General features: G+C 44.9%; 1 long non-coding RNA gene across 2 annotated transcripts; it reads right to left on the bottom strand.

The window, feature by feature from the left end:
* Window positions 1–9577: 9577 nt before the first annotated feature.
* Window positions 9578–16676, bottom strand: LOC120236385. 2 transcript variants are annotated; one of them, XR_005529662.1, is made up of 3 exons: window positions 16567–16676; window positions 13024–13096; window positions 9578–9751 (listed from the first exon to the last, which is right to left on the bottom strand). It is a non-coding gene; the product is annotated as an uncharacterized LOC120236385 (long non-coding RNA). The 2 variants fall into 2 exon arrangements; XR_005529663.1 differs by lacking the exon at window positions 16567–16676 and adding an exon at window positions 13527–13683.
* Window positions 16677–23404: the final 6728 nt, after the last annotated feature.

Here is a 23404-nt window from a genome sequence, read left to right as displayed (position 1 = left end):
ATTTCCAGCAAAGAATTTGAATTAATAAGTTCAAGAAACATCTCCCCTCAAAAAAAAAAAAAAATCACCTAGACTGTTCTACTAAACATTTAAGATACTGATGATTCCAACCTTATACAAACATCCAGAGAATAGAAAATTGGAGAACTCCATTTTTTAGGTGCCTGTAAATGACAATACCAAGAGCAGAGTGGGGTTAATGCAGTAAAAGAAAATTGCAGGTCTATTAACATGCATGAACAAAGACTCAAACAAGAAACTAAGAATAAATTGAACATGATGTAAAAATACCAATTCTCCAATTGACCCATAATTTAATCAGTATATCAATAGGGCTTTTTATGGAGGCTGACACTCTGAATATAAAATTCTTATGGATGAATAATCCAGACAAGTCTGAAGAAGGACATGAGATAGGGGCATTTTTCCCTACCAGATAACAAAATTTATCACAGCAGATATAGATGCATTGGCACACAAAGATATAAAATTAACTCATAAAAAGAGACTAGAATAGCTCAAGAACAAATGTGTGTATATTTAATAAATGAGGCTGACAATTAGTTATCTACAAGGAAATCAATGGATTGTTTGCCTACCTCACATCACACATAAAAATAACATTCCACATAGGTGAAAGACCCAAGTAGGAGAGAGTACTCTAAAACCTAGAAGACAGTATAGGATAATATCTTCATGTCCTCAGGGAGAAATCCCTCAAGGAAGGACTTCCAAAACAAAAGGAAACAAAGAAAAACCTGTATAAGAAAGGATCAATCAATTCACTAGGGTTAATAACCACTGTTCACCAAAAAATATTATGAGGAAAGTGAACCAAGCCACAATGTGTAGAAGTCACTTGATTAGTATTCAGAAGAAAGATTAGTATCCAGAATATAGAACTCATAAACAGTAAGGAACAACTCATTAGAAAAATTGGCCAAAAACATGACATCTCACAGCTAAAGAAATGCAAATGGCCATAATCATTAAATATGCCTATTCATAATCAGAGAAATGCAAAATGAAACCATAATGATAACATGTATAACACAACATTGGTTAAAAAAATAAAAGTACATACTGGGAAACAGGAGGAAAGACACATGCCTGGTGGAAGGTCACCATTTTGGAAATAAACGGCATAATCTGATAAATTTGAGAATATACGTACTATGACCCAGCTTCTCTAATCTTTAGACATATACCCCAGAAAAATCTCTATACACATACAGCAGGAGACATGTTTAGGAAGGTCACTGCCAAGAATTCATAATAGCCCAAAACCAGGACATCACTTAAACATGCATCTGGAATAAATAGTAGACTAGATAAAGACACTGAGGAATAGTCATCCAGTAGGGTCTTATTGAATATGTATAATATGTAAAAATATGTAAAATATGCAACGATGTGGATGATTCCCAGGGAAATATTATTAGGCCAAAAAAATCTAATTTGCAGAAGAATACATGAGACGGGAGTTTATTTACAGAAAGTTCAATAACATGTAAAATTAAACAATATATTTTAAGCTCCTGAAACATGGTAAAATACAAAGAAAGTCAAGTGAATAATAAATACAACATTAGATGAGTGGTCCTCTCTCACAGGATGGGATGGAGGAGGGGTTCAGTGGGGTCTTTAAAGTTGAAGGTTATGTTCTTTGAAATTGGGTAATGGATATGTAGATGTAACTTTATTATAATTATTTAGCTTTAAATATTTTATAAATATTCAATATTGGAAAAACAAGTAGACACTCTCAGATGCTAATACACATGAAAAGAACAATCCCCAATAGGCAAGGCAGGAAGTTGAGAGGAAATCCTCAGTTTCTCTGGCAATCACAATTTGTAAGTAGGCTTTCCCTTGGGGCTTGGTGTGTGATGGACCCTCAGTTCACTGTAAAGGGTCTAGAAGGATGAAGGAAACAAGTATCTCATTCAAAAGGCCAGCAGTGACCACCTAGGATAACAAAACGACAGACTATTAGAAGTGTTGGGGCGCCTGGGTGGCTTGGTCGGTTAAGCGTCCGACTTTCGCTTAGGTCATGATCTCGCGGTTCGTGGGTTCGAGNGTATATCTTAGGGCTCTCAGCTAGCTTCAGCAATCTTTTCTTCCAGAATGTAGCTGCTTCCAAATGAGTATTTGGTCTTGATGTGTGATAATAAGGACTTTTGTAAATATAGGCGTATAACTCTGCTTTTAAAACTGAACGTCTGGGGGCACCTGGGTGGCTTAGTCGGTTAAGTGTCCGACTTTCGCTTAGGTCATGATCTCGCGGTTTGTGGGTTCGGGTCCCCCCTCCGGCTCTGTGCTGACTGCCAGCTCAGAGCCTGGAGCCTGTTTCAGTCTGTGACTCCCTCTCTCTCTGACCCTCCCCTGTTCACTCTGTCTCTCTCTCTCTCTCTCCTAGAAATAAATAAAACATTAAAAAAAAAAGTGTTGACTGGCAAGGCTGACGTCAACATGTTTTTACAAATGAAGAAACTGAGGCTCTGAGTGGGGAAGTGATTTCTTTAGTTCACACCAGTATTCAGGAAGAGAGCTGAAATTAGAAGCAGCTCTCTGGGTCTAAGGCACTGTGGTCACCTTGGTTAGGTAGGAAGAACATGGACTCAGGAATATACTGAAACTGGGTTGGAATTCAGGCACTGACACTAAGCTCTATGAGCCAGCACAAGTCAGTTATATTCTGGAAAGCCTAATTTCCCCTTGAGTAAAACGGGGATAGGAAATCATACCAGTCTCATATGGCTGTTAGAAGCTGCATGAGGTATTGTATGTAAAAGTTAAAAATCCATTGCCTCCTTACCTCCTACCCATGATGGCAGCAGGTGAGGAGGCTGGAATGATGTGACATCATCAACCCCACACACGCCCACACAGAGAGCAGTGCGCTCACTCGCAGCAGAGTCAGAGCCCTGCACCTCCCAGCGTGCTGGCACATGGAAGGGCACATTGGGGTTTCTGGGTAAATTTCTCCTTGGTGCTCTTTGCTTCTTCGTTTTGATGCTCGAACCGAATTTATCTCTGGTTCCAGATGACTAGACATTCACTTTGCATTTGTACAAACAAAACAATTATTGTTATTTCCTGTTTACCCCAGACACGCAGAGCTTTTGTTATCACCAAGAGATCCCTATGGGAACGAAGAGAATCAAGCTGAACAAAGATTTTTTGCCAAAATCAATTTCCTGAAGCTGGGAGGCTTTATCATTCACAGTCTGTGTGCAAAGCAGTTTTTTTTTTTTTGGATGAATGACTGATTCCTTTATTGATTTCTCCCTTCACCCAGCCTCCATTGCCTGCTATTTCGCCCTGACTTTGGGATCTTAAGCTGGGTGGAAATGAATTGGCAGGACATTCTCTGCCTGTGGGGCATTATACAGTGACATTTCTCTGCTCTTTCTTGGGGACCGTTCACCTTGGCTTGAACAGGTGTGCAGGTCATGGGGATTTGTGGTGCCCCAACAGGGCCACTAGGAGATTGGCTGAGGGTCCGCAGTTAAGTGTTTTGGTGAGGCACGTCTGGGGCACATTCCAGCTATGTAATCTCAGGCAAATTAATTAACTTTTGAGCTATATGGAACATATTCTCCATGACGGAGAATTTGTAGGATTTCTTTTCTTTTTTCTTTTTTCTTTTTTTTTTTTTTTTTTTGTAACAATTCAGCCTATACATATTGAGTACCTACCTGCTGGATCACGCAGGGAGAGAGCACTACAAAATGAATAAGTCACACTCCCCTACCGTCAAGGGATTCAGAATTAAGTTTAGGGCTGTGCAAGTTTTATCAAAAAGCAGACTGGTCAGGAGCACATGAGCTGGAGTGGCTCAGAGCAAAGTACGCAGCCTGGTTCTGCCAGCGTCTGGAAAAGGCTGAGTGAGCTGAGGCACCACAGTAACCTGACCAATTCGGGTTTCCTCTCTGTAAAATAGGGATAATGATTCTTCATAGCCTGGGTGTGAGGTTTAAATGAGATCTTATTTTTTGAGCAAGTTTCCGCCAGCTCTCTGTGCTCAATCTCTCACTCACTGTAAGAATAAACTCAACCTAGGGACGCCTGCCTGGCTCAGTGGCTTAAGCATCTGACTTCGGCTCAAATCATGATCTCACGGTTCCTGAGTTGCAGCCCCACGTCAGGCTCCCTGCTGTCAGTGCAGAGCCCACTTCAGATCCTCTGTCTCCATCTCTCAGCTCCTCCCTAGTGTGTGCTCTCTCTCCCTCTCAAAAATAAACAAACATCAAAAAAATGAAAAGAAACTCAGTCTATGGATCCTGTCACATGCACTGTTCAATCATGTTGGCCTTTCCTCCACGCCAGCATCCTCCCTATCACTCTTTTCTCCCCCTCACACTGAAAATTGCTTTAAAGCCCCCCAAAAACACTGCTAACAGAAGGTGTGGCACATCCTGGACTTTCCCTGAGGTTAGGGGTGACAGCGGTACTGTCATCGTGGCCCCATGTCCACCTCAGAAACTTTTTCACGGGCTGAGCCTACTTCCTTAGCCCTGTGGTAGGAGCACTTAGCATCAGCTCTGCCCTTTGAACAAAACTTATCATGTACCATACACAATTGTTAACGATAGGCCCAATGTTGTGAGGCAGAGCTTTTGAACATTATCTTGCAGAACTGAAACTCCATAGCCGTTGATTAATAATTCCCAACTTCCCCTCCCATGAGCCCGTGGCTACCATCGCTCTTGTCTCTGCTTCTAGGAGTTCGGCTATTGTAGATTCCTTATATAAGTGGCATTGTGCAGTGTTTGGCTTTCCGGCACTGCCTTATTTCACTTAACATAACATGCTCACGGTTCAGCCCATGTTGCCACATATGGCAGGATTTTCTTCTGTTTTAAGGCTGAATAATAGTCCATTGTACACATAGACCATGTGGTATGTGTGGTATGCAGTGAGCATGGGAGGGCTAATATCGCTTCGAGATCCTGATTTTGGTTGTTTTGTCTAAAACATCTCATCTGGGTTATCTATTCCAAGGGGATTTCACATTCAGAAGCAAACATGTTTGTTCGGTTATTTTTTCCCAACCAGAGGATCAGAAGTCTCTCTGAAATGAATTTTCTATCAAGCTCCAATAGCAGAGAGCTTTAAAACATAGCAACTTCTCCCCCTTCCCCTTCCCTTAATCATACAGAGTACCCAGTGCAGGTGAGATAACGAGGGTGGATCTGGTCACTAACCATTTTTAGTGCTGAAATCCTTTGAGGGTTTCTTTTTGCACCTTTTCTCCCAGGTGTCTCCCCAAGCCCTGGGGAATAATTTCTTGCTTCACCTCTTTGTCTTTCATTGAGCATTGGAAGAATTCATCCAAGCATAAGGAGAGGGGGGATAAAGGCTTCTGGGGAGAAGGGGGAGAAATCAGTCCCCTGTCAAAATAGTCTGGGTCCACATCTGCCCCTTTCACTCAGCCTTTGCTTAAAGCAGGGCCGGTTGGGTAGGATGGGCGGGGCTCAACTCGCCACGGCATCTGTCACTCCCAGCAGAGCCAGGGCTGCCTTCTGAGCTGAGCAGGAAAATGACTAAGTGATGACAGAGAAATGGCTGCCAATTCCAAGTAGAATCACCACCTCTGAGCACGCACAGCATTGTCTCTTCAGATGGCACTTTCGCAACCAGCTTGCTGTCCCTGCAGAGGATTAGGATCTGAAGATTTGATTTCTGTCCAAATACCCAGGCAGCCACTGAGTCCTAGAGTTGCAGAGTTTTATTCTGGGAAAGAAATTTGACCAGGAAAGGCCAAGTTGAAAGCTGTGAGACTGGTCTCAGAAGGACAGGAAATTCTCGAAGTTTTCAAGAATCCCAAGGTTTCTGGATGAGTGCTGAGGAAAGGACACTGGGCTTCCCGCAGAAGACTTAAGTATTAGTCTCTGCTCTAACCCCTTGTGTGATCTTGGGCAAACTATTTTACTTTTCTGGACTTTAGTTTTCTCATCTATAAAGGGAGGACATTGAACAGGATCAATACTTTTCAAATTGCGTCCTGAGGATCCTATAGTCAGTAAGTTGGAGGAAATGCTGGGATAAATCACTTAGGATGTCTTAGTAATGACCTTCTCATTTTTTAAAAAACTTTTAACATGTGAATATGCACCACAACTTCCCAGGACAAGGATAGCATGCACGTTTTCATAAGCCATCAAAAACCCTTTAATGGAGAAGGTGGCAGACAAGCCACTTAATGGGTTTATTGGTACGAATGATACTTGTTCTGGACATTTAGTTACAGAGCTCAGGAAGGTGGGGAGAAGCTAGAATGAGAAGCACAAGTCCCAGCAACACAGAGAGTGAGACCATGAGAATAAAAGCCCGTGGAAATGGGATGCCAATTAGGAGAGAGGCGTAAAAGTCTATTTGACTCATCTTCACTTATAGGAAGGGTTTTAATGAGGAGTTGGAGGTCATGGAGAACCGAGTGAAGGAAGAGCAACTTCAAACTTAAACAGTAAGAAAAAAAAAATCTTACATGTTTGCTCATGGCTTTACCAGTTCTGGTGATCCTTGTACCTTCGTGTAGCTCCAGATTTCTGTCCAATGTCAATTTCCTTCCACATGGAGGACTTTCTCTCACTTCCTGTAGCGCAAGTCTGCTGCACATCAACTCTTACAGTCTTCATATGACTGAAACGTCTTTATGTCGCCCTTGTTTTGAAACGTTTTTACTGAGTAAAGAGTTCTAGGTTGACAGGCTTTCTCTCAGTACAGTTCTTTGAAGACATTGCTCCACTGTCTTCCTGCTCTCAACATTTTCAAGAAGAAATCTGCTATAATTCTTTTATTATTATTATTATTTAAGTCTTTAGAAATCCTGCTGTAATTCTTCTGTTCCTCTGTGTATAACCTGCCATTCTCTTGATGTTTTAGCTTTACCCTTTATCATTGTTTTTAAGCAATTTCATTGTGATATGTCTTGGTGTCGTTTTCTTCGTCTGTGTGTGTGTGTGTGTGTGTGTGTGTGTGTGTGTGCGCGCGTGTGTGTGCTGGGATTTCATTGAGCTCTTTTCATCCATGAGATTGTAGTTTTCACTGAAAACTTGGAAAATTTTAAGCCATTATTTCTTCATTTGAAAGAGTACATTTTCTGTCCACACCCCTCTCACTAATGTCTCTTCGGGCGACTCCAACTACCTACATTTTAGGCTGCTTGTAATTATCCTGCAGCTCACTGATGCCTTTTTCACTTGGTGGACAGGAGGGAGGAGGGATTCTTTTTATATCCTGTGTGTCCTTTTGGATAGTTTCTATTGCTGTGTCTTGAAGTTCACTAATCTTTTCCTCTGAAATATCCAATCTGCTGTGGTGCCCTGGAGTGTATTTCACCTGTTACACAGTATAGTTTTCATCCCCTGAAGTTCCATTTGGGCCTTTAAAAAATATTCTCTATGTCTCTACATAACTTTTGAACATATTGGAATTGTTATAATAAATGCTTATTAAAGCATTATTTATGTCCTTCTCTGCTTGTTCTACTGTTAGCTCTGGGTCAGTTTCTATTGATTGACCAATCTTCTCGTATTTTCTTGCTTCTTTACATATCTAATGATCTTTGATTAGATTCCAAACATTGTGAATTTTATCCTGTTTAGTGCTGATTATTTTTTATATCCCTATGAATATCCTTGAACTTCGTTCTGGAATACAATTAAATTATTTTAAAATAGATCTTTTTGGTTCTTCTTTTTGTGATTTTTTCGGTGGGCTCAGAGCTATGCTCCGTCTACGACTATTTATTTCCTACTACTGAGGCATGGCTTCCCGGGAAAGTTTCCCCAATGTGCCATGAATTATATGTTTTCCCCTCTGCCTGGTAGAAACAGGCACTATGTATAGTCTTGTGTGAGCACTGGCACTGTTCTTCAACCCTTCTAGATGGTTTTCCCCCAGCTTCGTGTACTTTCCTTAAATGTATGTGCTCCTCATACTGTGCAAGATGCCCAAGAAGGACCCTCTACAGACCACTCTCTGTGAAGTTTTCTCCTTTTTTGGTACCCTGTCTTGCCAGTTCCCACTCCCTTCTTTTCTCCAGACTCTCAATACATGGAGTCCATCAGGCCCTGTCTGGCTTCCCCCTTCTTATGCTGCAGATTGTAAATTCTCTCAAGGTCATTGGTGGCAATTATAGGGATCACCCTGTTCGTTAGCCATCTCAGGGATCACTGTCCTTCACCGCAGAATATCCAATGACTAATCTCTGTTTCATATATTTTGTCTGTTTCCTATTGTTGTTGTCACTTCAGTAGGGAGATGAATCTAACTCTTGTTACTCTATCTCAGATGGAAGCAGAAGTCTTTAACTTAAAATTATAGCAGAAGGTTTAATTTGAACACAAGGAATGATGTTTTTACTTTATTAGAAAAACAAAAATGTCATTGAAAAAAAGAGACCCAGGAATATGTTGGAGTCCTCTTGCTTGGAGCCTTAATAAAGGGAACAGGCTGAGAGTGTGACCTGGCTGGGACATCTATTGTCCCATTCATGCGAGGGTTGATTTGGCTGTTCTGGCTGGCTAGACAGGTATCCCCTTCCTTCCTAACTGCTGCATGTGCATACCTCCCAGAGCTGTATGCTTGATCAAAGAGAACGACCACACCGTTAGAGGAAAACCATTCTTCAGTCAAGGATATATGAGTAGCCAGGCTCCCCTGTTAGAACCTTAAATCAAGCCCTCAATGTCCATTTGCAGAAGAATATAGTACAGGTAAGCTTCCAGAACTCCAGAAACATTCAAATGAGGCACTGAATGTGACAGTCTACCTTTCTTATAAAATAAAATAATTAAATTAAATTAAATTAAATTAAATAATGTTTGTCATGGTAGTTATTAAGAATTCTTTCTGATGTCTGTGACAGAAAGTAAATTGAAATCTTCAGCAAAAAGGGTTATTAATTAGTTTAGCATTTTTGCTGGAAAGTCCAAGGAGTTGTGTCAGGCACATCTGTTACTCAAGGTTTGAATAATCACTCTAGACCCAGGTCTTCCCTTGACATGAGGGCTAAGACAAAGAGAATAATGCTCTCACAAGCATAAGTAATCTGAATGGGCTCTTGAGTCATGTGAACACTACCAGATTAATTACTGCTTCCAGGGAAATGATCTACATTACTCTGATTATTTAGCATGGATCTTGTTTTTCAGCTCTCCACACTCCCTTCCGTCCACCATCCCCATGACTGACAGTTTTGTTAGAATCACACTAGAGGAGGAGGGACACTGTTTAGTCAAAACTGTACCTGTGAAACGTGAGGGAGCGTTCTGAGATGATCTTGCAAGATTTCTACCTACTCTAAAAATTCATGATTCTAAGGACCAAAATGTTTGAAAAATGACAGCACCTCAGATGACACACAATATATTGATTTCCTTCCTAAGAATCCTTTCTTAAGGTTTTGTTGTTTTTCTGATTTTTAAAATAACGCATGCTTATTACTGAAAATTTGGAGACTCAAGACATATCACCACCCAAAGAAGGTCCTTGATTACATTTCAGCGTACGTCCAAATTATTCAAGAACTTGATTGATATGAGTTAAAAGAAGGCATACCTGAATAAACACTGCTGCTAATTCTCTTGATCCTTCGTGAATATAGACCAAATTGAATACCAAATCTTGGCATTTATGCTCCCGGTAACAGTAAGCAGATTTTTCAATTGATTATGGCATATGAGCACTCTTGAAGGTCTTATTCCTCTAATTACCTACTAGTGGCTGCTCTGCATTTTGCCTTATTGAATAAAAATACACATCATTAATGTCTAGTCCCTGCTGCTGCATCCTGCATTGCAAAACTTCACCACAATACACATTTCATCTTGACATACTTTTGAAGGATCTTACACATACACACAGGAATGGTGAAGTATGGGTTGAACAGGACATATAGTTAATTTCGTGTTAATTCTACTCATTCATTCCTGCATTCGTCATTTATTTACGCATTTATTCAACAACCTTTTATTGAATTTCTATTATGCTCCAGGTGCTTACAGAGTAGTAGAGAAATAAATGTGAACAGCACACATGGGTTTTTTCCCTCTCATAGTTTGAAGTTTAATGGGAGGCTTGGAAAAAAATAAATGTCAGAGAAATACTTACAAACTGTGGTAAGTGTCATGAAAGGAGCAAACAGAGTGTTGTGACTTATAAAATTTAGACCACCCAAGGTTCTTCTCTGCTTCTACCCTTCCACAGCTCCCCATTGCCTACCTACGCAAGGCAGCCAGCAACTCAGCATGGCGTTCAAGGCTCTTCACAACATGGACCCTGCCTGATGCTACCACTCCCATTGCCCCCAACACTCAGGCACACACAAATATTCGCCGTTGCCTGGATGTGTATGTAATGCCAAGGGGTCAGATTTTTTACTTGCAAACAATAGAGTATCTTTGAGTGATTCCAAGGAAGGCGGTCCCATGAGGGCGCACAATGTGTGCTTTGAGTGGGAACCTTGCGGAGTGGAGTGTGCAGGAGGAGCTGGCCAGGTGGAGGCGTGAGACCTGTTAGGAAACATCGATAGGCCTTCAGCAAGAGGATGGCATTGCCTAAACGTCCGTGAGAGTGAAGATCTACTGGACAAGGACCCGATGCCTTCTCTTGGACATGGTCATGGATTGGCTGTGCAGGCGAGGTCATAGCAAGTGACTCCTATCCTCCTGGCCTTGAAGAGGTTGGTGAGCTGCCAGCTGCAGCAGTAAAAGTGGCAGTAAAGTGGTATTAAGTAGTTGCACTACTTAAGTCAATATATGGATTCTTCTAGAGGAAAGTCAGAAATAATTTCTTCCTCTGGGGCTCATCAGAGTCTTACTAGAGAACTACCCAGACTTCTTGCCGGTGGTGCTCTCACATCACAGGGCATGGCAAGAAAGGTGATGCCATAAGCCTCTAACCTGGGGTCTCACGAGGGTGGCCCGCAGGCTGAATTTGGCTTACAGAGCAATCAGCTGATTTATCTTGCACTGTTTTAAAACCGGGAATTTCCATACAGAATTTCTGATTTCCATCTTCTCTTTAAACATAAGATCTGGAGGTGCCTGGGTGGCTCAGTCTGTTGAGCGTCGGACTTTGGCTCAGGTCATGATCTCGTTGCTCGTGAGTTTAAGCCCCAGGTCTGGCTCTGTGCGGGCAGCTCGATGTCTGGAGCTTGCTTCAGATTCTGTGTCTCCTTCTCTCTATCTGCCCCTCTCCTGCTTGATCTTTTTCTCTCTCAAAAATAATAAAAATATTTTAAAAATTAAAAATAAGATCTGCTTGGGGCGCCTGGGTGGCTCAGTTGGTTAAGCGTCAGACTCTTGGTTTCTGCTAAGGGCACAATCTTGGGGTTTAGTGAGTTTCGAGCCCCGTCTTGGGCTCTGCACTGGCAGTGCAGAACCTGCTTGGGATTCTCTCTCTCTCTCTTCCTCTCTCTCTGCCCCTCCCCTGTTCACTCCATGTCTCTGTCTCTCTCAAAATAAATAAATAAACTTAAAAATAGAAATAAGTTCTGCTAACATTCTCACATGACAGCTGACTGGAGCTGAGGGGAGACTCTTTTTCCAAAGGCATTTATAGCCAGGCTAATGATGGGCCCCAGCACTCCCTCACAGCCATCTGAGCTGCAGGTTGATAATGCGCTAGTGACTGTAGAAGGACCCTTGTGTCATACATGCAACACCTTCTGGTCTGAGCCCCCGAGCACGCAGGTGAGGCTGTAAACACAGTCACCCTTCCCTGACTGTCAGGGAGGCTTGACTCTCCTCCACGTGCCTCACCAGGTGCCTGCCCCTGGGGTGTGCCAGGCCATGGCTGTCCCCCTTCCCCACGTCTACCCAGGCAGCACGTGCCCGTGCCTTTGTGACATTATCTGAACACTAACAATAACACTTCCAATAATATTAATAGGAAACAATCATGGAGCACTTCCCATGGTCCAGGCACTTTGTCAAGAGCATCAGATGGATACATGACTCCTTCAATGAATCTGAATGCAGACATCACTATTCCCATTTTATAGATGTGGAAACAGAGACACAGAGAAGCACTTTGTCCAAGGTTGCACCACAGGTGATTAGGAGAAAGAAGAATCCAGGTTAAATCCTTGGTGCCTACTGTTGAAGAAATTATTGACCAATAGCATATATATATGTTTATTTATTTTGAGAGAGAGTGAGCATGAGCAGGGAAGGGGCAGAGAGAGGGGGGGGGGAGAGAATCCCAAGGAGGCTCCACACTGTCAGGGCTGAGCTTGATACGGGGCTCGATTCCATGAATCGAGATCATGACCTGAGCTGAACTAAAGAGCCAGATGCCTAACCCAGAAACGATAAAAATCATTTCTACTTTATCTATTTCTTTGAAGTTTAATAATGCATATTTGGAATTATCTTCAAACAGTTACATCTATCTGGAATTGCTGCTTAATTCCCAACAGTGTGCCATACGCTTTCTTATCCTTCATCTTTGTGCACACGTTTCTTCTGCGTAGGTTGTGGTTCCCTCCTCCTCTTGCTCATACAAGAGTAGGTCTCCACCCTGGAAACTTCTGGTAGCACTTTGCATATGCCTTTTATAGGTGGCACGGCCACATATTCTGAGGTAGTCTTGATTTAAAATATTTGGTCCTACTGTTACGCGTTCTCAAAGCTCGTGCCCAGGCCCTGGACACCCGATTCAGAACACATGACCATGGTGTGTTTATAGTCCTTTCAGTTTCTATTGAGGGTTTTAAAAAAAAATTGCACACAAGTTTCCCTTAGGAGACAGTGAGGTCCTCAGAGCAGAAACTGCATCTTTCTCACATGCGTGTTCTGGCCCAGCTTGAATGATAGAGAGTATTGCACGGAGTGAGCACAGTCTGTCTCTTATCCATCTGGATCTTAGTTCTATGTCCTCTTTACTTAATAGCACATTCAGATCCCTCTCTCTCTCCCCGTCAAATCAGCTTGATTGAAATAATGGAAGCGCATTTGGAGGTATCAGAGGTTGATGACAGCTTTGTGTGGTATTTCCCTGGGCACTTACCTTTCAGCTGGCATGACAGGCCTCATCCAGAAGCATCCATATAGAAAAGGTCAGTGAACAGAATCCAGTGTATCTGAGGACAAAGTGCATATTAGAATGAATAACCATGGCGGGTTCAAAACAGTGGTTCTGGACCAGGGGTGATTTTCCTCCTTCTGACCCACTCAGGGCAATATCTGGAGACATTCTTGGTTGTTACACCTTGGGGAAGAGCCTCTATTAGCATCTAGTGGGTAGGGGCTAGGAATCCTACTAAATAGCCTACTGTTCACAGGACTGCTGCCACAACAGAATTTTCTAGCCCCCAAATGTCACTAGTACTAAGGTTGAGAAACAGAGGCTGACAGGTTGTTCTACATATCCCTAAACGCAATGGCTTCAAGCAACACACAGTTTTTCTCTCACAGCTCTGGAGGCCAGAAGTCCAAAATCGGTGCCACTGGGCTAAAATCAAGGTGTCAGCAGAGCAGGGTTCCTTATGCAGGTTCTAGGGGAGTACCCACCTCCTTGCCTTTTCCGGCTTCTAGAAACCACTCCCATTTTCTGACTCGTGGCTGCTGTCCTTCATCTTCAAAGCCAGCAATGGCAGCCCAGGCTCTCAGGTGCCAGGTGTCTGGTTCTCCCTCCTCGGCCTCCCTCTTTCACGTGAGAATTCTGTGATTATCTTGGATCTATCTGGATAAACCAGGATAATCTCAAGCCATCTAATTAGCAACCTTAGCTCCCTCAACAACTTTAATTCTCTGTCACCACTTAACCTAACATATTTGTAGGTTTGGGGAGTAAGATGTGGACATCTCTGGGGGCCATTATCCAGCCTACCACAGAGGACCCTTATCCTACAACCCAACCCTAAATCAAATGCATTTCCTGACTTTATCAAGATCAAGTTGCAAGTCATTTAGATATTTCCCAAATATCATAATATGATTTGAAAAGAATTAAGTGTGGACTGCTCAAGATCTGTAATTCTCTTCCAATTACAAGATTTTTAAAAAAATTTTAATGTTTTTTATTTATTTTTGAGAAAGAGAGAGGGACAGAGTACAAGCAGGGGAGGGGCAGAGAGAGAGGGAGACACAGAATCTGAAGCAGGTGCTTCAGACGTGGGGCTCAAACCCACGAACTGTGAGATCGTGACCTGAGCATGAGACACTTAACGTTGAGCCACCCCAGAGGCTCTCAGTTACAGTCACTTCTTCACCAAGGCCTGCCATCGGACCTCCAATGACATTATTTCCTGAGCTGTGGGACTCTGGGCTCAATCACACCGGCCTCTCTGTGTGGCTATCAGGCGAGGAGCTTATACACCGGGATTAATAGCCAGATGGAAATCCCTGTGCCTCTTCCTTAAGTGCCAGATTCAACCACTTCCACTACAGAGATAGGAGTCTGAGACCTCACTCCTCTTCCCAGAAAATGCAAGACAGCAGCCTAAATTTCTTGCCCAGTTATAGGCAGAATGAAGGTGGAAGAGAAGGAGCCCTGGCTGGGCCCGCACAGAGCTGGTGGCCCTGCCCAGGAGTGCCTGCTACGGGGGGGCTGGGTGGGCATGCCCGCCCGGGTTTCCTGGCCCGTGACCAATCAATGACCCTTTTCTGCTTCTTTGTACCAGTTGAGAAAATTCGGTAAGAAAAAATGGTTAACATGAGTTTAAGTAGCCTGTTGGAGAATGACACGTACCCGTAGGAGGCGCACTGGAATTTGGGGGCTTCCAGCACAAGGACTGGGTTTACCTAACGGTACAGAATGGCTGGTGGAGGGTACTGGTGTTGGAATTGGAAGGCTCTGTGCTCTGGTTCTGGCTCACCTCTGCCTGTGACGACTGCTTCATACAGCCTTCGGGGCCTGCTGCTGACCTGCCCCTGTGGCCCACGGTCTCTCCTTCTAGCCTCTTCAAGCGGGGCAGGTGCCTACAAAGTCATGTTCCCCATAGAAGATGCCCCTGTGGGTCCGTGGTATTCGTTTAGGGCCATGGTAGGAACCCGGCTGTAATCCAGGCCTCTTCCAGCATTTGCGAGTAAGGCCTTCGTGCCTGGCATGTCACAGAGACGACGGTGCTGTGGTGTCTTGTCGGCCTGTCACGTGCACCCAGAGAAATATTCTCCTTCGCAGCCAGCAATATGATTTATTTGAAAGAAAGTCTATAATGAGCATGTGCTTCAGATGAAAGAATCAGGAAGGTACTGCCAGAGCTCTTTTATGCTAATGCTCTGCAGGGAAGGAGCTTGGAAATTGCTTTTATTAAGGGACCAGGACACACAGAGTGGGGAAGTGGAGGCTGCGAGCAGCCAGAGGCCTCCTGTGTCTTCGCCTTCAACCTGCAAGCGTCTGGGACGCCGGCCGCGGTTGGCAGGGGCCCGTTGGCACAATGGTGGCCTTGCTGGCGCTGGCCCCGTGGGCTGTCTGGGCCGGAGAAGTGCTTTCTTTGAATCCTTGCGGTCCGCCTGAAATTGCTTTCCCTGGCTCCCTTTGCTCTATCTGGGTGTGAGTCGGGAAACAAGAGCAGGCCCCTGGTGTCCCCACAGTGACAGGGTAAGACTTGGTCATGCTTCAGTTCATAGGCTTGGCGACCAGCAGAATGGCTGAGCCTCACTGGCCCTAACAAATGCTGTGCCGTCAGCTGGGAAGAGGATTTCACAGGGCCCTGCGTGGACCCTGACCTTGCCACCTTTACCGATAACCTTGTTGGCAGTTCATAGCGCATTGTTCTAAGTGGGTAAATGACCCAGGAGCAGGAAGAGGAGCCTTGGGAGGTGCCAGTGCTGCCGTTTGCAGTGCATCTTGCCCCCTGACGTTTCCAGAGAAGTCCAGAGCTCCCTGTGTGCACTGATCAACCCTCCCTGCACTACACGGAAGTGCGCTCCTTTCCTATTATCTCTGTAACAAATTACATGAACTCAGTAACTTAAAACAACACACATCCACTCTTCTGCAGTTCTGGAAGTCAGAAGTCTACAAGCAAAGTGTCTGCAGGGCTGTGTTCATTCTCGAGGCTTTGGGGGGAATCGATTTGCTGTCTTTTCAGAGCCTGGCAGCGAGCTGTATTCCACTCCTCTGCAACTTCTTGCTCTGTTGTCACCTCTCCTCTTCCTCCTCCTGATTCTGAGCCACCTGTCTCCCTCTTAAAGGCCCCTGTGATCGCACTCAGCCCCCCAGGTTTTAGCATAATCTCTCTGTCGCGAGATCCTTCACTTTATCATATCGGCAGACCCCCTGTCAGCATGTAAGGTGCAGGATCCTGGGACCGGGAGGTTGACTCTGCCCCGCACAGGAGGACTGGCGTGGGTGTGGGGTGAGATGGGGACACCACAGGAACCCCCCCCCCCCCATCTAGCCCAGGGCGACAGCTCCAGTCCCGTGTCCGAGGGCAGCTCTGGCTCTGCCTGTGTGCCTAGGTCTATACCAGCCACTCCCCATGTTCTCTCTCCTGCACCCAAGGGTGCTCATCTTCCCCTGCTGCTAAGTGACTTTGCAGCCCCTTCTCTCTCTTCTTTTGCTTCATTGCTAGAAGGTTGAGCCATGCCAATCCCCGGTTCTGACCTTGGGTTCTCTTGTCCATGTTCTGCTTCTCCTCCTCGCAGCTCTCCTCGACTGAACATTTCTTCTAGAAATTTCGTCACGGCTCTACAAGTTGTAGGAAGTGGAGCACATTAGTATCATAACAGAAAGGCAGAAGTATGCCATATCTTGAAGCCGCAGGTAGAATTTCAGGGCAGCAGGTGCCAACAAGGATGAGGTCACAATGCTTCCTTCTGCCCAGTGGGCAGAGCACTGGACATGATGAGCAGGGGCAGAAAGGAAGTTCAATGTTCCTCACATTGGGACAACCCGAGGAACCAGAGAGGTTTGTCCCTACACCAGTGGGGATGCCTCAAGGAGCGGCCTGCCTGGAAGGACTTGAACATGAATGAGGAAGCCTGCGGGATGCCGACAAGGCCCCTGCTTAGGAAGTGCTGTCTCTGGGACAGTGGAGGCAGTCACTGCTTAGGGCACCTGGAGACCCCTCCCAGGAGGGCAGGCTGTGAGCCCGAGACAGCAGGTGAACCGACCGGAGGGGAGAGATCAGGATCCTGAGAGCCTGAGCTCAAGTTGGAGTTGAGGGCGGTGGCAGCCAGGACGGACGACTGAAAGGGCGATACACAAACACGCGCTGGCTTTGTTAGACACAAGCTGGATTAGTGAGCAGTCCGGGGGTCTAGAAATTGCCTGCTTTGGCAGAGGCTCCCTGTCTCATAGGACACAAAAGTACCTTGGCCCTCCCTAGAGCTGGCGGGACAGGGGTTCATCCTGTGGGAGAAGGACAGTTTCAGTGGCTTGGTGCATGTGTGCAGACGCACGGGGCACAGGAGTGAAAGCGGGGTGTCTCTAAGCGGTTTGGGAAAAGCGAGCAGCGAGGCCTCGGCCGGAGGAGCACGGAGGGCCAGTAGGGGACGTGTCTGCTTTGGAAGGTCTGCTGGGAGCACTCCAGCAAAGAAGTGGGGGAAAGGAGTCAGCCTGGAACTAGCCTTCGGCTGGCTCCTCTGTCCTTTGGGAGGCGACCTCCCACTCAAATTCCAAGGCGCCTACAGGGGTTTCCTCATGGTCCAGTCACTGTCCCTGTCCTTTCCTTAGTATCCTGCAGGGAAGAGGCAGTGGCCGCAGGGAGCCAGGCAGAGAAGAGCCAGGGGCCACCTGAGTGCTCAAACCTCTCCGTGCTCCTCTCGTCAGTGATGTCACAGCCAGAACCTGTTCCTCTCACCAGGGCAGGAGGAAGGCCCCGGCCACCCAGAGATCAGACACCGCAGGAACCAGCCTCACTGGGCCATGGTGGCCCTTGGTAATTTTTTATTTGCTCCTCTATCCTTTCTCAACACAACACTCCCTTTGTTAAAAAAAGAAAAGAAAAAATCCCGTGAGGAAAGCTCTGCCTCAGCTTCCTGTGCAAACTTCTCTCTCTCTCCTGTCTTTCCTCCTTCCTCCCTTCTCCCTTCCTTCCTTCCGTTCATCTATTTTGAAACTTAACTATAGATGGGGTGTTGGCTCTGAGGGAGTCTGTATTTCACTAATTTTTTTTTGCTTTGATCTTAATCTTTTAATCATATTTTCCCTAAATCCTGATTCTAGTTTTTTCCCCCTATTTTTGTCATTACTTCATTGAATGTGTCCTTGTCATCATGACCCAATTGTGTGTGTGTGTGTGTGTGTGTGTGTGTGTGCGCGCAGCACAGTGCTGTGCGCTGGGTCTAGAGCCCTTAAGCAGCTTTACTCATTAGGAACTGGTTAACTGATCTTGGACAAGCTAAATACCATCCCTGGATCTTCTTTTCCTCATCTGAAAAATGAGGTAATTACACTGCATATTGGTTTCTTTTAGCTCTAACTTCTTCCTTAACCAAATGGAAGCCCAGAGCTCGGAAGAACTCCATTCTCTGCAGAGGTGTGCACAACGGGCGTCACTGGACAGCCTGTCACCCCTGCAGTGATTAGTATAAATCAGGAAAACTACATCAGCTTTAAAGAGTTCTTCCCACTTGGTAATGGAATAAATCTTCTACCATCTGTATTATTTTCTTGAGGCTGCTGTAACAAGTTTCCCAAAACTTTGTAGCTTAAAACAGCAGACATTTATTCTGTCATCATCCTGGAGACCAGAAGTCTGAAGTCAGTATCAGTGGGTGAACATCAAGGTGTCAGCAGGACTATTTGGGCTCTGGAGGATGGGGGAGAATTTAGATGTTCCTCACCTCTTTCGGCTTCTGAGAGCAGCTGGCATTCCTTGACATGTGTTACTTTAGTCTCTGCCTTTGTGGTCACATCGTCTTCTCCCCTTCTCTGTGACCTCACGCTGTGCTCTCTCCTCAGGGCATTTGTGATGGCATTTGGAGCCCGCCCTGAGAATCCAGGATAATCTTCCCATGGCAAGATCCTTAACTTAGTCACACCTGTAAGGACCCTTTATCCTTATAACATTTACACGTTCCAAAGGTTAGAATCTCTGATATATTTGCAGGACAGTTTTTCAACCCATGACACCGCCTCACACCAGCCTAGTTATTGGTCATCGGCAAGGAAGGGACATGAGTGACTGTGGTGGCATTTCCAGCCTGTCATCGTAGCTTCAGCCTTTGTAAAATCAATCACGGAGGTTGGTGCCGATAACGATGGCCCTAATGTTCTTGGAGAAAAAGGCACAGAACTTTCGCAGGTGAGGAAGACAGAGCGTGTGTCTATGAATCTGCAGTCTGGGCTTCTTGTTGGGGGCACCATGAAACCCATCACGCCCCAACTTCTGACCGATGATAGGAGACAGATGACCTGTTCTAAGAATTTCTCTGCATCGTTATTTTCTCTTCTAGGTCACTATATAGAGAAAAAGTGGCATGGGAGGGAAAATTGCAGAAGCAGTGCCATGGACAATTCTTTTATTGTAAACTTGGCACCGATCCAGAGCCTACCAACTTCCAGAGCTCCTCTCTCGCTCGCTCGCTCTCTCTCCCCACATGGCTGAGTGGTCAGATTTTTAATAGGCATTTTTGAATTGATATACATTACTTAAAAGTCCCAGTCTCAGGATACTTGAGCAGCTCAGTAGGTTAAGTGTCCAACTACAGCTCAGGTCTTGATCTCACAGCTTGTGAGTTCGAGCCCTGCATCTGGCTCTGTGCTACAGCTCAGAGCCTGGAGCCTGTTTCGGATTCTGTGTCTCCCTCTCTCTACTCCTCCCCCAGTCATGCTTTGTTTCTCTCTGTCTCAAAAATAAATAAACATTAATTTTTTTAAAAGTCCCAATCTCAAAATTTGTTGCCTGCTTTTTTCCCTGCACGACATTGGACAAATCACTACCCCTTCTGAGGGCAAGAGGCAGAAAGGGGTGTTTAGGGTGAAAAAGACTGTATAATATAGTGGAGAAACTCGTGCTTGAGAATCAGGCAGACTTGAGTTAGAAACCTGACTCTGACACTCTGTTAGTGACGTGCCCTTGAGAAAGTTGCTTTTCCTCTACCAAGTCCTGGCTTCTCGTTGGTAAAATGGAGACAACAGTTGGGGTGGGGATTGTTATGGGTAGGATTATATCCCTCCAAAAGATACACTGAAGTCTTGATCCCTGGTACCTGTGAATGTGAATGGGGTTGGTGCAGATGTAATTACATCTGAGCCAGATGTAATTACATCCTACACATGAAGTAGGATGGTCTCTAATCCAATGTGACTGGTGTCCTTATAAGAAGGGGATAGGACACATGGGGAGAAGATGGTCATGTGACAGCGGAGGCAGAGATTGGAGTGATGAGTCCACAAGCCAACAAGCACCTGGGGCTACTAGAAGCTAGAAGAAGTAAGGAAAGATCCTTTCCTGGAGGTTTCAGGAGGGAGCACAGCTTTGCCAACACCTTGATCTCAGACCTCCAACCTCCAGACCTATGAGAGAATAAACTTTTGTTGTTTTAAGCCACCCATTTTGGGGATGTTTCAGCATTCCTAGGAAACTAAGTTGTCATGTCTGCTTAGGCTCCTCTTGGCTGTAATAGTTTCTCACGCTCTCCTTGTTTTCAATGACCTTGACAGTTCTGAGGAGTGTTGGTGAGATATTTTGCAGGATTCCTTTCTATTAGGATTTGTCTGGTGGTTTTCTCATGATTTCACTGGGGTTATGTAATTTTGGGACAAAGACACAGAAGTAGAGTGGAGTCTCGTCACATCAAGGGTGAAGGCTATCGATATGATTTACAACTGTAGATGCCAACCTTGACCTCCTGGCTGAGGTAGTCTGTCAGATTCCTCGACTCTTCTGTTCCCATTTTCCTACTGTGCGCTTTGGAAGTCAGCATCTGCAGCCCACACTTAAGAGATGGATGTTATACTGCACACCCTTACATCTACAGACATTAGTTAGAATTCTTTTGCATGGGAGATTTGTCTCTTCTTTCTTATTTATTAATTTAGTCAATCGGTTTTCTATGAGAATGGACTCATGGATATTTATTTTATACTGTAGATTATGATTCAATACTACTTTTATTTTGTTGCTCAATTACTCCAGCTTGGCCATGGGGGCTCTTTTGGTTGGCTCCTGTTTCCCATTTCGATAGACCCATCACTGGGATTTTTTTCTTTCCCAAGGACTTCCTTTTCTGGCACTATGAGATGCTCCAGATTCATCTTGTATATTTCCTGTCCTGGTTCTAGAATCAGCCATTTCTCTAGGGAGACTTGGCCTTTCTTTCTTTCTTTCTTTCTTTCTTTCTTTCTTTCTTTCTTTCTTTCTTTCTTTCTTTCTTCCTTCCTTCCTTCCTTCCTTCCTTCCTTCCTTCCTTCCTTCCTTCCTTCCTTCCTTCCCTCTTTCCTTTCTTATTAGAGGATAGGATTAGAAATCATTATGTGCTCGTTGCCACTAGTCCCCCTCAGCCGATAGAGCGAGGAAGTATATAGGCCGTAATGTGTTTTTCTAAGTTGCCCTTCACTTTACATTTGGTGGTGCTTGGATTCCTCCTCATTATACTCCTAATAGGCATCTAGCACCCTGATAGTTGGGTCCATAACTATTTGAACTCTCCCAAGGAACAGGTCTGGGATGGATATTTTTTCTTCTTAATGACCCAGTTTGTGAGGCCTGTATTCTCATTTCCTCTCCAGTCCATCTCAGAAGCTCCTGCCTTTGGACTTTGATTCTTCTAGCTCCTTTCTCTTATCATGCCTGGCTGCCCTCTAACTTCTCTTTCTCCAAATTTTCCCTGTTCTTCTAGGACCAACCCAGGTGGTTTCATGGGTGTGTTCCTAGTATCATAATTCATCAAACTGTACACCTAGGATTGGCACATATTTTTAATGTATGATGCATTTTAATAAAACATTTACTTAAAAAGATAAGTATTTTGATCCAGGTACAAGACATCAATAACTCTGCTTCCATGAGGTTGTAAATAATCTTCATGGTACTAAAAGTAAAGCTTATTCTTATGAATCAGTTACAATATGTTCATCTTCAAGAAACAGAAGCCCCATCTCAAGCTGGTTTAAATGGGGACTTTATTATCTCAGGGCACAGGAAGTTGTGAGGTAGGCAGCATCAGCGACAGCTGACTTTGTGGCTCAGTGATGGCACTGAGGACCCAGGTCATACTGTCTGCTCTGTGCCTGGGCACTAGCTGTGTCTGGACATCATTTTCTTCCTGTGGCTCCCCATGAAGAGCAAGGGAACTTTCCAGCAACTCCCTTCCTTTCAAAAAATTGGCCCCTTCACACCGCCTCAGTCAGAAGTGAAGAAGAGGGGGCACCTGGGTGGCTCAGTCAGTTAAGTGACTTCGGCTCAGGTCATGGTCTTGCAATTTGTGAGTTCAAGCCCCATGTCGGTCTCTGCCCTGTCATGCAGAGCCTGCTTTGGATACTTTGTCTCCCTTTCGCTCCTTCCTCTCCTTCTCTCTCTCTGTCTCAAAAATAAATAAATGAATATTAAAAAAGAAAGTTGAAGAAGAGAAGTCAAGAGTCTTTGAGTCTCATGTTGGGAACAAACACTGTCACTCCATCCCAAGGAAGGAGGGCACCTTTAGGCAGATGAACAGGTGAGGCTCATGTTCCAGGGATTTTCTCTTACCCCCTTTTTAAAAAATTTTTATTTATTTCTGAGAGAGAGAGAGACATTGTGAGCAGAGGAGGGTCAGAGAGAGAGGGAGACACAGAATCTGAAGTAGGCTCCAGGCTCTGAGCTAGCCGTCAGCACACAGCCTGACACGGGGCTTGAACCCGCGAACCATGAGATCATGACCTGAGCCGAAGTCAGATGCTTAACTGACTGAGCCACCCAGGTGACCCATTCCAGGGATTTTCTTAACACTTTCAATGATTTACGTTTTAGCTCTTCTCTGCCACGTCTTCCAATATTGCTTAAATCTGGTTGGAGTGGCTGTAAGACTGCTTACTTGCAGGAGGAGAAGGTGGACAGTGAAGGGTCACGTAGTGGGCTTAAGGAGGGCTGCTGCCCTGGTGCTCTGTGGGGGTTATTACCAACCAGGAAAGAGCCTCAGCGCCCAGCCCAGGCTGCATGGTGGGTGAAATGGATCCTGGCCTCAGCCTCCTGGTTCAGGGTTTTGAGGATGGTCTTACAGCACCATATCAAAGTGTTCTCTCAGAGCACTTAGCACCCTTCCAATTTTACATTTCCTTTGGTGATTAACTGATTAATAGCTTTCCCCCTACTCTGTAAGCTCTCCAAGGGTAGGGAATATGTCTTTTTGCTCAGCTTTGTATCTCCAGCATCTAGAACAGTGTCTGAAACATATAGAAGTTCAACACCACTGGCTGAATCAATGAATATGGTGGGTAGAACATGGGTTTTTACTTTACTTATTTTTATATGTTTATGTATTTTGAGAGAGAGAGAGCACACACATGCAGGGCAGGG

Source organism: Hyaena hyaena, unplaced genomic scaffold (assembly GCF_003009895.1).
Source record: "Hyaena hyaena isolate Hyena2069 unplaced genomic scaffold, ASM300989v1 scaffold_153, whole genome shotgun sequence".
NCBI lineage: Eukaryota > Metazoa > Chordata > Mammalia > Carnivora > Hyaenidae > Hyaena > Hyaena hyaena.
This window is presented reverse-complemented; position numbering and strand designations above follow the sequence as displayed.